Below are 14,690 nucleotides of genomic sequence, written 5' to 3' on the forward strand. Positions count from 1 at the left end.
GTAGTCTCCGGAGTGGTGGGGGTGGAGGTGGAGGTGGTAGTCTCTGGAGTGGTGGGGGTGGAGGTGGTAGTGTCCGGAGTGGTGGGGGTGGGGGTGGAGGTGGTAGTCTCTGGAGTGGTGGGAGTGGAGGTGGTAGTCTCCGGAGTGGTGGGGGTGGAGGTGGAGGTGGTAGTCTCCGGAGTGGTGGGGGTGGAGGTGGAGGTGGTAGTCTCTGGAGTGGTGGGGGTGGAGGTGGTAGTGTCCGGAGTGGTGGGGGTGGGGGTGGAGGTGGTAGTCTCTGGAGTGGTGGGAGTGGAGGTGGTAGTCTCCGGAGTGGTGGGGGTGGAGGTGGAGGTGGTAGTCTCCGGAGTGGTGGGGGTGGAGGTGGAGGTGGTAGTCTCTGGAGTGGTGGGGGTGGAGGTGGTAGTGTCCGGAGTGGTGGGGGTGGGGGTGGAGGTGGTAGTCTCTGGAGTGGTGGGGGTGGAGGTGGTAGTCTCCGGAGTGGTGGGGGTTGAGGTGGTAGTGTCCGGAGTGGTGGGGGTGGGGGTGGAGGTGGTAGTGTCCGGAGTGGTGGGGGTGGAGGTGGTAGTCTCTGGAGTGGTGGGGGTGGAGGTGGAGGTGGTAGTCTCTGGAGTGGTGGGGGTGGGGGTGGAGGTGGTAGTGTCCGGAGTGGTGGGGGTGGAGGTGGTAGTCTCTGGAGTGGTAGGGGTGGGGGTGGAGGTCATAGTCTCTGGAGTGGTGGGGGTGGAGGTAGTAGTCTCTGGAGTGGTAGTGCTGGGGGTGGAGGTAGTAGTCTCTGGAGTGGTGGGGGTGGAGGTAGTAGTCTCTGGAGTGGTAGGGGTGGGGGTGGAGGTCATAGTCTCTGGAGTGGTGGGGGTGGAGGTAGTAGTCTCTGGAGTGGTAGTGCTGGGGGTGGAGGTAGTAGTCTCTGGAGTGGTGGGGGTGGAGGTAGTAGTCTCTGGAGTGGTGGGCGTGGGGGTGGTAGTATCTGGAGTGGTAGTGGTGGGGGTGGAGGTCGTAGTCTCTGGAGTGGTAGTGGTGGAGGTGGAGGTGGTAGTCTCTGGAGTGGTGGGGGTGGAGGTGGAGGTGGTAGTCTCTGGAGTGGTGGGGGTGGAGGTGGTAGTGTCCGGAGTGGTGGGGGTGGGGGTGGGGGTGGTAGTCTCTGGAGTGGTGGGGGTGGAGGTGGAGGTGGTAGTCTCTGGAGTGGTGGAGGTGGAGGTGGAGGTGGTAGTCTCCGGAGTGGTGGGGGTGGAGGTGGAGGTGGTAGTCTCTGGAGTGGTGGGGGTGGAGGTGGAGGTGGTAGTCTCCGGAGTGGTGGTGGGGGTGGTAGTCTCCGGAGTGGTAGTGGTGGGGGTGGCGGCGGTAGTGTCTGGGGTGGTGGGGGTGGAGGTGGAGGTGGTTGTTTCTATAGTGGTAATGGTGGTTGTTTCTGGAAGTGCAGTGGTGAGTGTCACTGTCTCTGCGGGAATTGAGGCGGTACTCAAGATGGTTACGGCAAGGCTTGAAATAGTCAGAACGGTTCCAGGTTTAATCTCCGTTGACGATGGTGATGCACAGCCCTTTCCAACGGATACGGGTGCATCTGTTGGGGAAAATCAGCCATGTCTTCAGGGCAAGGATCTCTGGGTCCTTCTCTGCTTCCCCCCCCCCCCCCCCCCGTCCCCACCAGTCGCAGTTTCCCGTCTGCCTTCCCTTCCCAGCTGCTTGGGGGTCCGTGCTCTGGCTGCACCAGGCCAGCACTGGGCATGCACCTGGCATCCTCTTGCCTTCCCCGTGCCCCACAGGAGTGTGGCGCTGGGGTTGGGAACGGAGCTGTGGTCGGGGCTGCTCCGGCAGCCTGTGGAACATGCTGGCTCTCCCTGTCCCCGGCAGCCCCCCGCTCGATTCAGTTATTTTATAACCACACCAGAGCGCCGGGAGCCCTGGGCACACTGAGAGCAGGAGCTGCCTCACGAAGCAACAGCAGCTTAGCTCCACCTTAGACATCAAGGGGGTGGGGACTAGTGGTTAGAGCAGTGGGGGAGGGGGAGCCAAGCTTCTCTTCCCCAGCTCTGCATCCCTGACTTCACAGCACTCCCCCTGGTAAGGACCCTTCTGCCATCACCCCCAGACCAGCGCGGCATCGCTGGGGTGGGGGATTCTGGGCTGGGAGGTAAACCCGTCTTGGCAGCCCCACCTGCTTAGGGCTTGGCACAGACTCCGGGTCCCACCAGGTCTCTGGGGAACTCCAGGGGTGTGAGGTTACTGGGCAACTCCCGCCCCGAAACCAGGTGGCAGAACTTACTTTCTAACAGAGAGCCAGTCAATTCCAGGCAATAGGTCTCTTGCCCTGTGCAGGGGGTTATTACGCCGTTGCAGGTATCGGAGTTCAGAGCAAAGCAGGTTGGGCACTGCAGCCCGTTCGGGGTGGTGTCTGGGGTCACTGACAATAGAAACAGAGATGGTTATAGGGTGCGTTAAACCTCGTTCCAACTGGGGGAGGGGCCCTGCCTCGCTGAGCATGTGCGGGCCCCTCCCTGCAGCCGGGCACCATTTCTTTGTCTGGGCCAAACAGTTGGCGATGGCCGCACTGGCTCATTTCTAGATCCTAGCGAGTGTGAAGATGGAGCCCGGTAGCTTCTGGGAAGTTTAGATTTGAGCCTGTCCCGGTACCTACTCCCTCCTTCACATGCAGCCCCAGCCCGTTTGGCGGCAAATTGTCCCTGGCTGTTCTGCCCACACGCACACCTGCTGGGCAATCTACCAAGTGCAGGTGTTTCACATCTGACATTTCAGTACATGGAGTTTGGGCGATAGAGGGGAGAAATGAGAACAAATACAATTGTGCTACAGCTTGTCTACCTGAACAGTCCGATTGTAGCAAGAGAGATGGGGTGTGCAGAGCACCTGGGGTGTGACTGCCCTATGTCAGTGTGACCCACACACCTGTTGTGGTTCACTGCCCATGCAGTGGCACTTAGACCACAGGGAAAGACAAGAGCAAGCGAACTCTGCAACCTAGGCTGAGCGCCAGCTGGCTTCGTCGTCTAACCGCCAGCATGCAGATTCGAGTCGGGGACTGCTGGAGCTTAGTTAGGGGCTAAGCCAACTGGCTTTCGGCTCAGATGGTAGCAGGTCCTACCCTAAACTGACGCAAACCCAGGTTCAAATCCATCCGGTGTCAGTTACACTGGTCCCATGGCCTCGCTGTGCCTGTGCACACAGCTGGCATATTGAAGCGGTTCATTAATGTGCTTTGAGCGAATGCCCTTCCACAGTGCGCCTCCCGCCGACCATGTGCATCGGCCAGGGCACATGCGGAGCTAGATTCACACCCAGCTCACGCTCCGTAATTGCTCACAGGGCCGTGCTCTGAAATAGGGACAGTATAAACAGACCCACAACGTACCTTGAGGTAGGGCTGAGTTGCACGAATCTGTGTTGCATTGTGTGACATTGATCCTCAGGTAGTAGCCATTTCCCACCGTGAAAGAGAGGGGACCCTTTATTTCACTGTTATAGGTGCTGAGGCATTGCTTGGAGTAGAACTTCTGCACCATTGTGCCTTTGTCACATACAGAGAAACAAAACAGAAAACGTGAGGCTGGGAGGGACCCTCGGGTGGGGGCAGGGAGGGGATTTTACCTCCTTGTGCCGCTGCTGGGATCCCGTGTCAGATTCTGGGGCCTGAATTCAGCCAGTTAAAGAGCAACCCAGGCCTAAACTCCCCCCCCCCCCCCGCTGAGTCAGCCCAGCTGAGGCTAAAGGGTTCGTGTGTGGAGAGTAGGGCGCAGTGAGGGTTCAGTCTTGGGTCACGGCCACTCAAATCGCAGTGAGGCCAGAGCCTGAGTCTGGGTGGGGATTTGAATAAACCCACTGGGGACTGTGCTGGGAAAGTGTCCTGAGTGGGGTCAGAGGCAGGCAGGCGGGTGGGCATAGTGGGGAATAAGTAGGGAGGTCGGCAGACAGGTGGCTGGATAACGACCGATCCCGGTAAAGCTGGTGGGGGCTCCGCGTCATTCCTACGGGGGAATGGAAGGGCCGTTCAGTCCCGTTAGGTCAGGGGCAGGATGAACCGAACTGGGTCTGTGACTCGGGTGTCCCATGTGAAAGGACAAACTGTGAGAACTGAAGGGAACTGATGAATCCGCCAGCCTGAGGAACTCGGGGATTGAACAGGGAGAAGGTTTGTTTGGCATCTCCACGTCAAAGACCCACCCCTGCAATGCACTTTCCAAGGGCAAAAACCTGTGTGAGGAAGGGCCACAGGCCTGAGCAGGTGACGCAGGGCGTCAAACGGGCTTTGGGAGCAGCCGGCAGGGCCCAAGGGATCCCCCTCATTTCCTTTCCCACCCCCCTCGGAAAGTGCGTTTCTCCCCGGTGCAGTTTTGCTTGCTGTCACGTAGCCGGCTCGGGTGGCGTTGAAAGGCCGATGGATGAAATCCAACCAATAGCGCCCTGGCCCCCACTGCAGGGTAAGATGTGCCTGGGTTGAAGTCAATGTCACCTACCCAGTGAAATGTCTTGTGTTGTGGAGATGCAACCGCCTGTCGCCTGGTCATCTTGGCAAGTCCCTTCAGTCTCATTGCAGGCCTCCGTTTGGCCGATGCACTCGTAGCATGTCAGGTTCCCTGCTGGAGAAAGAAGAACCCATCTGCCACAACCCTGGAAATCCCAGACAGCCTACCATCTCAGGCTGTAGCCTCCTTACAGCAGGGTTATCCAGCTCTGTCAAGACTCAGACCCTATGCGACCAGCACGTCTTGCTCCCGGACACACCGCCGGCTTCCTGAGGGAACTGCAGTGCATCAGCGATCTCCCTGCACACACCAGCCTAGCTGCCGTGGCTGTAGAAGCCCCTTCCACCAACATTCCCCATGAGCATGTACGACAGACTGTCGGGACCACACTCCCCGATGAGGCCCCTGCCCACCTGACGGCTGAGATCTGTGACTACCCTCACCCACAGCGATTTCCAGTTTGAAGACAATCGAACCCTTCCAGTCAGCGGTACAGCCCTGGGCACCCACACGGCTCCACAATCTCCTGACAATATGGCTGACCTCGAACAACATTTCCTCAGATCTCGTCCCTTATGCCCTCCTCCTCTTGCATTACTTTGACGATGTCTTGATCATCTGCACCTGTGTGATGGAGACCCTTGAAGAATTCCAGCAGGAATTCAACAACTTCCACCCCAACATCAGCGTCAGCCTGGGCCAGTCCACACGAGAGACCCACTTCCTTGATACTGCCATGCCGTTAAATAATGGTCACATTAACACCATCCTGTACCGGAAACCTACTGACCCCTGTTGTAACCCACATGGCTCTAGCTTCCACCACCATATGACCAGTTGTCTACAGCCAGGCCCTAAGATACAACTGGCTCGGATCCAACCCACAGGATTTCTATCAGGCATCCTTAAAACTTAAATAGCTGCCTGGGGAAATGAGGGAACCGACTGACAGATTCAAACAAGTACCCAACTGTCCCTTCTTTAAAGACAGGCCCAACAAAGAAAATAACAGAATACAATTAGTCATTCCCTACAGCCCCCCGCTCACACCCCTGTATCAGCCTACAAACTACCATCCTTCTGAGCAAGTGTGGCCATTCTTAACATGGAAAAGTGCCAACTGTACAGTTAACCTCTGATTAATGCTTCCCATCAATGGCTCTTAGCCAGGCTGGTGTCCCTGGCCTCTGTGGGTCAGAAGCTGGGAATGGGTGACAGAGGGAATTAGCCGATGGTTCCCTGTTCCCTTCACTCCCTCTGGGGACAGGCCATGGGGCTGAATAGGCCTTTGGTTTGACCAGGTCTGGCCATTCTGATGTTCTGGAAAATGATCCCTCATTGCCTCCAGACACTCACCAACCTGCAGCAAGTCCTTTCCACAGCCACACCCCTCAGCTCAGACACACCCACCTAGGGACCCACCCCTGCAACAACCCCATTGCCAACTCTGCCCACCCATCTCCACCAGCTGCACCACCACAGGCCCTGGTGCATCAGCCACCACAGCAGGGGCTCCTAGACCTGCCCAGCCGCCAGTGTGATCTACACCAGCAAGTACCAGCCACGGACAGTGGCCACACTGGATGGACACTGCAACAAGGGATAAAGGGGCACTAGTCAGACTCAGGAATGGAAACACCCGGACCTGTGGGGACCCTGGAACCTGCTGGACCTCTCAGTCCTGGATTTACAAGTAGCCGTTCTTCTACAAAGGAATCTCACCAGCCAATCACAGAGAGACGCTGAGAACTGGAATTCATTTGCATGTTTGACGCTGCCTCGCTGGGCGAGGATGGTCACTGTTAATGGGTTAACCCAGTGCAAAGGTGGCATGAACAGGGGGAGTGCTGACGAGCACCCGGTCACTAAGGGGTTAACTCAGGTACCTAGCAAAGGTGTCAGACGGGGGGCCAGGAGAGCCAAGCAAGATAGAGGGATGAAATGCGAATTGGATCTAGGTTCCCTGCCGGCTTCCTTTGGGTGGGAGCGTAACACCAGGAGCTGAGAGAGACAGAATGACTTAACACAGGCAGGACTCCCACCCCCACCCCCAATGGAATTCAGGACAGGGGAGTGGACAGAGGGGGGATTTGAGAGCAGCCTGCAGCTCTCGGATGGTGGGTTCCAAAGAGGCTGGAGAGAGGCTGTTCTCAGTGGTGACGGATGCCAGAACAAGGAGCAATGGTCAATCATTCCCAACATTCTTTTTGGTTTTTTGATTGCCGCTGACACTGAGTACGTGTAGACTACAAGCCTCTTTTGAAAGAATTTGAAAAAGCTTCCTTCGAAAGAGATTGTCTAGACCAGTGGTTCTCAACCGAGGGCCATATGGCTCCCCAGGGGCCACATCCTACTTTTAGTGGGCCACATGGGAAAAAACGGAACATTTGGTAAATGATGTGCCTTTTTTTCCAACTAACAGCGGCTATGATGGGGGCCACAGGGGTAAACGAGGCTCAGAAGGGGACTATGAGCGAAAAAAGGTGGAGAAACACTGGTACAGACAACCACCGCTTTTTCAAAAAAGTGATTCTCTTTTTTGAAAGAGAGAACTCAGCCAGTTTGGATGCTCCCTTTCCAAAGAGCCCTGCTTGCATTCAAGAATGCCTGTTTTTGAAAGAGCTCTTTAAAAAAAAAAAAGGCGTTCTTCATCGTAAAATGAGATTTACCGGTGTCAAAAAAAACCTGTCGTGTTCTTTCTAAATTAAATTAAAAAAACGCAGCAGCAGTCTAGACACAGGTGAAGTTTTCTCAGAAAAACCCTGTAGTCTAGATATAGCCTGAGTGAATTGTCCACATGACTCCAAGATCTCTCTCTCGAGTGGAAACAGCTAACTTACTCCCCAGCATTTGACACGTACAGATTGGATCCTATTTCCCAACATGCATTCCTTGCCATTGATCAGCATTAACGTTCAGCTTCCGTTTTGTTGGTGAGCTCCTTGGGAAGCCCTTCACACTCTGCTTTGGGCTTCGCTATCCTGAGTCATTTTGTATCATCTGCACATTTTGCCCTCTGACTGTTTACCCCTTTCTCTGGATAATGAACACGTGGAATGGGATGGGTCCCAGGACAGAACCTGGGGGACCCCACTAGTTCCCTCTCTCCACTCAGAAAACTGACCATTGATTCCCACCCTGTGATTCCTTTGTATTAGCCAGGTATCAGCCCATGAGGGCTTCCCCTCTAATCCCATTGCAGCTTCCTTTGCTTCAGAGCCTTTGCTGAGGATCCTTGTCACTGGTTTCTGGAAATGCAAGTACCTTGTAGCCACTGGATCCCCCCAGCCACATGCTCATGAACCCCTCAAAGTGCTCTCGCGGATGAGCCAGGCAGAATTCCCCTTCACAGAAAACCTGTTGGCGTTTCTCCCCGAGAAATTCTGTTCATCTCTGTGTCCGATAATTCTGTTCTTTCCTAGAGTTTCAACCAGTTTGCCTGGTACTGAAATCAGCGAACCAGCCTGCAATTGCCAGGTTCACCTCTAGAGCCCCCTTTAAAGGCTGGTGTCCCATTAGCTGCCCTCCAGTGCTTAGGTACAGAAGCTGATTTCAAGGCCACGCTACACACCACAGTTAGCAATTCCCTAGTTTCATGTTTGATCCTTTCAGAACTCGTGGGTGAGACCAGCTGGCCTTGGGGACTTGTTTATGCCAAAGCCTCCTGTAATGACACCTCAGTCTGGGACAGTTCCTCAGGTTTGTCATGTACAAAGAATGGCTCAGGTCTGGCTGTGCAGACGGCCGTGGCTGGATTATCATAGCCTGAAAATCGCAGAGTCTCTAACAGAGAAGCTGCCAAGGGGCTGTATTCACACAGCCGGTGCGGGGTGCTATATACAAGCACTGAGGGGCGGGGACCCTGCGCTCGTAAGTCCCCAAGCGGTCTGTGCGTGTCCATGTCTTGCGGTTACTGCCTCATGGATCAATGGTCATTGGGAGAATAGGGGGTAATGAACATACTTTGGTCCTGCATTTTCCTTGGCAATTTTCCCCCTTTTCTCACCCCCTCCCCCAGACTGGGAACGGCTGGGTGCACCCAGAGGGCTGTGTCTTTACCTTAAACCCCCTTCATGTCCCAGAGGCTCAGGGCCCTGTACTTGGGGTGTGACCCTGGGGCCAGTCCATCAGAGCCTGCCTGTCGGGGAGCAATGTCCACAAGGCTCTGGGCCAAGGCAGCTGGCCCCAAGCCTGCTTGTCGGACCCCTCTGCTGGCCGACCGGCAGCCCAGACAGCCTGGCCACCCTCCCCTCCTCGGCACCCCCCTATTTCTGTGCCCCAGGAGAGCTGCTGAGTGCTGAGATCCCTGCTCCAGCAGTTCTGGGGATGCTCTAGACACCTCCAGGCTGAACCCTGAAGATTTGGGGGGACTCAGACCAGGAAGGGTGAAGTCAGGGACACACAGAGCCACAGGGATGGTCTAGACGGCGCTTGGTCCTGCCGTGAGGGAAGGGACCAGACTTGAAGATCTGGGGGCCCCTTGCGGTTCTAGTGCTCTATGGGTCTATGATTGGCATCATACTGGCCCAGACACACGTTCCTCCGCCCCACCCCCTCCCTGTGTGTAGCTCAGCTCACTGATTGGTGGAGCCACTGGCACCTTCCAGCCCATCACACCCCCCCCAGCTCTGCTCTGCCGAGCCCAGCGCCCCCTGGAGGTTAACGTGTTGCACCCCGAGCGGCTGGTCTCCCAAACCGACAGAAGACTGATGGGCTGTGTCTAGACTGGCATGATTTTCCGCAAATGCTTTTAATGGAAAAGTGCTTCCCCATCCACCTAGGGAAATACTTTGGGACTTTTCACATTAGAAAAGAGAAGACTAAGGGAGATGTGACAGAATTTTATAAATTCATGCCTGGTGTAGAGAAAGTGAATAAGGAAAACTTATTTCCTTGTTTTCATAACACAAGAACTAGGGGTCACCACATTAAATGAAGAGGCAGCAGATGATTTTAGACTCGTCACGGATGCTTTTGCTCAAAAGCACTTTTTGCCCAAAAGCATCCTTGCCAATCTCGACGCTCTTTTGTGGAAATACTTTTAACGGAAAAACTTTTCCATTAAAAGTATTTCCACAAAATCGTGCCAGCCTAGACGCAGCCATAGACTCTAAGGTCAGAAGGGACCATTATGATCATCTACTCTGACCCCCTGCACAGTGCAGGCCACAGAATCTCACCCACCCCTCCTAGAATAATCCTCTCACCTACATCTCTGATATTGAAGCCCTCAAATGGTTTAAGGACCCCAAGATGCAGAGAATCCTCCAGCTGTGATCTGTGCCCCATGCTACAGAGGAAAGTGAAAAACCCCCAGGGCCTCCACTCCTCTCTGCAGCCCCCTTCGTGCTGCCGAAAGCAGGGCCCAGCGGCATTGTGGAAACGAACCCAGGGCATTAAGCAGTGAGGGTGTCCCTCCGGCCAGCTCGCCAGTTGATTTCACTGCAGAGCTCAAAGGGGGGGGGGGGAAGGGGAGGTGAAAAATCCACACCTAGCCCAGCCCACCCCAGGAGTGTGTGCGGCTGGATCAGTGGAGGAGCGTTCCCCTGCGCAGGTGAGCCCCTCGAGGGAGGGAAACCCCCTTCCACTGGGGCAGGCGGCGTCTGCACTACGGGCTCTGCCGGCCTCACTCCAGGGCCGTGGCCAAGCCGCTACCGTAACCATCATGTCGAGAGGCCCTTGTGCCCCAGAGCTAGTCCCAGCACCCTGAACGTGTGCAAGGTGCCCTGGTCGAGGAGCCGAGGGGGGCGAGGGGTCCAAGTCCAGGAGGGGTTAAGTGGCTGCAGCTGCGCACAACTCACCTTGGACACTGGCTGTGGCTAGGAGAGCAGTGAGGAGGCAGAGGAGCGAGGAAACCCCCATGGTGCTGGGAGGAGCCTGGGAGCTGAATGGAGCCTTCTCACGGCTGGTTCAGTGAGCTCTGCTGGAGGGGAGCAGGAGAGAGTCAAAATTAGGCTGAAAAGGGAATTCCAGCTGAGATTGGGGGGTACATGGAAAAGCAGCACTAAGCAACAGACCTGAGAAAATACTGATTTCTGGTTCTCCGACAGTTCTAAAAACTTTGACAAGGAATCTGTATTGACCAAATTTCCCATCTAACTGAAAGCCAAATGTCCTAGGGGTTTGGTTCATTGTCTGGTATTTATAATTAATGCTTTGAAATGCTACAGTCAACACTGAAAAGAACAGCCACATTGAGACAACAACAATCAAAATGTTGACTGGTAGGAATGTCACTTTTTTCAAAAAAAAATTTTTGATTTTTTTTCTCCACAAATATTCAGATTCCCCAGTCCTGCATTTTTTGTTGGAGAAAAGTTCTGGTTGAAGAATTTCTCCCTGCTGGATTATGCCTCAGATATTCCCACAAGTAACAGAATGGGAGTCATGGGGGTAGAGACCCGCATGGAACTATATTTTAATCCTACGCACTCCTGCATTATTTTTGTATTTTATCCTCACTCCTACCTGAAAGACCTTATCTCTCTTATCCCACAAGAGAGACACATTCCCTCATGCTACTTTAAAAACTAGTTTGGTTAATACTAGGCACATGCACACAGAAACACACACAGAAGTCAAAAATACGTTTTACCACTAAAATATGGAAGAAATCTTGCATGTAAAAAGTCATTTCTCTGCTGTTCTAATGGACTTGAAATCTCTTCCTACGTCCTCTTCACATTCAAATATTTAAACCTTTCTTTGGGAAAACACTTGCTCTCTCTCACTGCCATTTCTGACAAGCTGCTGTCATGTGCTTTGCCCCGGGGCCCCACAGTCTCTTCTTCTTGCCCACCCAGCTACCCCCACAGCAAAGCACCTTTTCCCGCTCCCACGACTGTTGCAGCGAGGCCAGTGGTACCCCTCCCCCATTAGAAGGGATATTCGCTCCAGATCTGCGATATCCCTTCTAAGACTGGGTGAACGTCACTGGCAAGGGCCAGAGCATCCTGCCGGTCCGGAGAGGGCACCGCAGTATTTTCTATGTAGTTCTCCATCCCCTCTGGCAGCTGAATGTCCTTCTTGGCTTTTCTCTTCTGCAGCCGAGGTGAGCACGGCTCCTCCTCCTCCTCTGGGGACACTCGGGTCCCTTTCTGGCTCCTCTCAGTTGAGTTAGAACCTGCCAAGTCTTGGGGCGCTTCAAACTCACCATCCCCAACGCGTGACCTAAACTGAATTTCATCTGCCATCCCATTACCCTCGAGCCCACCTCGACCAGGTCTCTCTGGAGTTCTTGACTTACCTCGGTGTCTGTCACCTCTTCGAATCTCATTCCCTCCCCTGAGAGCCACCTCTTATCAACTGATAAATACCCAGGCAGGGACCCTGCCCTTCCCTGGGTGTCACCCAGCTCAACCCACATTTCAGATCCCTTGAGGGCACCCAGCCAAATACTTGCCATAAACCAAAATGGCTTATTCAAAAGCGATTGGGTAATTCTCACCACCCTGTGTGTGAGCCTAGACAGGGAGCTGATAGGGAGACAGGCACCACCGGATCCCAGTGACTCATTTGGGAAGGGAGGCATGCCGGATGCATCCCACTGCAAAACAGGGATCTTGGTGCATGGCTCAGGGTTGGGGAATCCGGTCAGACCAAGATTCAGGGCAGGTCGGGATGAAAACACAAGTGAGAGATGCAAGGGGGGAGGAGTGGGGGTGTGACAGGTTGGGTCACAGAGACCCCTTTGGCACTGTCACCTGATGGGCTGAAAACACCATGGAGCCATAGAGGGACCATAGAGGGACTCCTTGCAGCTCCCAGGTGCACAGCCCAGTGGGACCAGAACCCCAGATCAATCCGCCTTATGCTGTAGAAAGTTCATACAGAGCAAGCTCATAGCATGCTCCCCCCTTTCTCACTGTCAGACGTGCTCAGCTCTTGTCCCCCCTTTTCCCCCAGGAAGAATTCTGTACATGGGGTCTGTTAACAAACACAAGTAATTTCATTAAATATTATAGTTTGATTTCAAGGGGCAGACAGAACAAAGTCAGTCACTAAGCAAAATAAAACCGGCCAGTTGCACCTGATACTCTCAGAAACCTGCTCCCTGAAGCTTCGTACCCGGACAGTCGTTCTCATCACCTGGGAAGCCTCCCACCTCAGACCTGATCCTCCCCCTGTTCAGTCTTATGTTTCCTGCAGGCAGCTTGGGTGCTAATCTGGGGTCTCTGGGCCTATGGCAGCCACCCCCTTGGTCCAGTTTCCCGCCTCGAGAGAGATTTTGCCTCAGGCGGGATCCCTTTGTTCTCAGCGCAACCTTTGTGCCATTTCCAGGGGAATGTCCAAGCCCCACAAGGGGCTCCAGTAGCAGGTCGTCTGGTCCCATGTCCCGGCAGGACCCAGCCCAGTTCAGGCTCACAGGGGAAGTGAGACTATTCACAGAGCAGTGTCCCCAGATACCGGCCGCTGTCTCCCTTCCACACCGCTAATGGCCCCGCTTTGCGGGGCTAGGTCAGTAGATGTGGTGTGTGTTTCACATTGCTCACTCCCACTGGGATGGCTACAGGCAGCCAGACAAAACAGGCACATTCAGCCGACTGTAACTTTTCAATGGCATGTTACATGGCGTAACTTGGGGAAAGTATACTGGAATTATTCATATTCATAAGCTGATTTTCATAAAGCCTGGCGGTGCCCCACCTCCTTCCCCCCCCCCCCCGGTGATTACTGCTGGAGTTCGGGACTGTGTTCAATGCAGAGACTGCCTGCCTACAATGTTTGTTAGTCTCTGGTTACACCCCCATCCAGGCTCATTATCCCTGTGACGCCATTCGCAGGGATGTTTACAGAGTTATAGGTCTCTGTTCCTGGATACCTGAAAACATTTTGGGCTGCAGCCTCACTCCCTGGGCTCTTACACTGTAATCCCCCTGAAAACCCAAACAACAGGAGAGCTGCCTGGGATTATAGATCCAGCACCCGCCCCTGAGCAACACCTCCCGCAATTTCCTTATAATGGGGAGCCAATCCTGCACTGCCCCCTCCAGGCCACCTGCCCCTGTCCAGCTTTCAGTGAAGACGGAGCCTGCATTGGGGAACAGGTCTCCCTCCCCCTACAAAGTGGGCCGGTGTCCAGTCACCAAGCCCCTGGGGCCTCATTCCCCGCAGCGGGTTCTTGGGCCCCGACTTCCCCCTGAAGGCCCCCGTCTGTGAGACACGTCTCTGTGCAGGCTGGGGCAGGATCTACCCCCTGCTCAACTGCCCCTGCCTGGCAGGCCCCAGCCTGGACAAACACCCTATTATCAGGCAAAACACTGTTTCCCCCAGAAATGTCCATAGACGGGCTGGCTTCCTTCACGTCACACCTTGTGCCAAATTGTCTCCCAGTCCTGGAGAGGAATTAAAGAGACTCTCGGATTTCCTCACCCACCTTGTGGCTTTGCCTTCCCCTCCTTGGGCTTCAACCCCCCATTTCCTCCCTGCTGCTAACAGCCATTGGGACAAATTCAGCCCATCACAATTAGCTCGGCTTGGTTCGGCTCATTCCCACCTGTGCCGCAGCCAAAGGGGCAGGGATCTTACGGCCTCCAGCCAATCCCAGCTCTGCAGTGTCCCCGTCAGAACGTTCTTCTCGTTACTCAGGTGCCCCCGACATCAGAAATCTCGGTCCCCGTGTCCCTCGCCCTGGAGTTCCCGGCCGTGTGTTCGGGCAGCAGGCAGATGCTCCCTGCTTGGCTGTGCAGTGATTTCATCTGTCCCAACTCAGTGCAGGGCGCGCTGCCTGGGGACACCCGTGCTCTGGGGAGCAGCATTTCCATGAGTTACCTGCTGCCAGTTCGGCTCAGCCCTGGATATTTGCTCCTTCATGCTCAGTGGGACCCGGCGACAGCCCCGTCTGGGCTCCTCCAGCTGTGCAGGGGCTTTGCGGCTGGAAACAGGGGAGTGAATTGGGGTAGGAAAAGTTCCGTCCTCCCACCAGCCCCCGTCCCAGGATACCAGGGGGCCTTTGCCTCCCACCAAACTGACACCTTCTGCCTGTGATCTACCCCAACCCGCTATCTCCCATTGGTCAAACTGATCAGCACAGGCAATAGGTGTTTCACTGATTTCACCTGTTTGTCCCACGAGCACCGCTTCATAGGATCTGTAGCCTCATTCAGGAGCTATTCCTGAATGAGCCACTCGCAGGTCCCTTCTCGGCCTGCCAGGCATGTCCCTGACTCACTCATCTTCAAGATCTGACACCTGGTTCACCTAAGCTGCCTT

At 54.9% G+C, this 14,690-nt stretch overlaps 1 protein-coding gene and 2 long non-coding RNA genes across 3 annotated transcripts in view; all 3 read right to left on the reverse strand.

The window, feature by feature from the left end:
- Window positions 1–14,690, reverse strand: part of LOC142819679 (uncharacterized) — a 52,415-nt gene that overhangs the window by 6,798 nt on the left and 30,927 nt on the right. The window lies entirely within an intron of this gene.
- On the reverse strand, window positions 1,346–3,509 carry LOC112544113 (uncharacterized). Its single transcript, XR_016347748.1, has 3 exons — window positions 3,368–3,509; window positions 2,264–2,401; window positions 1,346–1,561 (listed from the first exon to the last, which is right to left on the reverse strand). It is a non-coding gene; the product is annotated as an uncharacterized LOC112544113 (long non-coding RNA).
- LOC149521890 (uncharacterized) lies at window positions 3,943–11,774 on the reverse strand. Its single transcript, XR_016347749.1, has 3 exons — window positions 11,725–11,774; window positions 10,280–10,401; window positions 3,943–4,592 (listed from the first exon to the last, which is right to left on the reverse strand). It is a non-coding gene; the product is annotated as an uncharacterized LOC149521890 (long non-coding RNA).

This window comes from Pelodiscus sinensis, chromosome 22 (genome assembly GCF_052426305.1).
Source record: "Pelodiscus sinensis isolate ZL-2025 chromosome 22, ASM5242630v1, whole genome shotgun sequence".
NCBI lineage: Eukaryota > Metazoa > Chordata > Testudines > Trionychidae > Pelodiscus > Pelodiscus sinensis.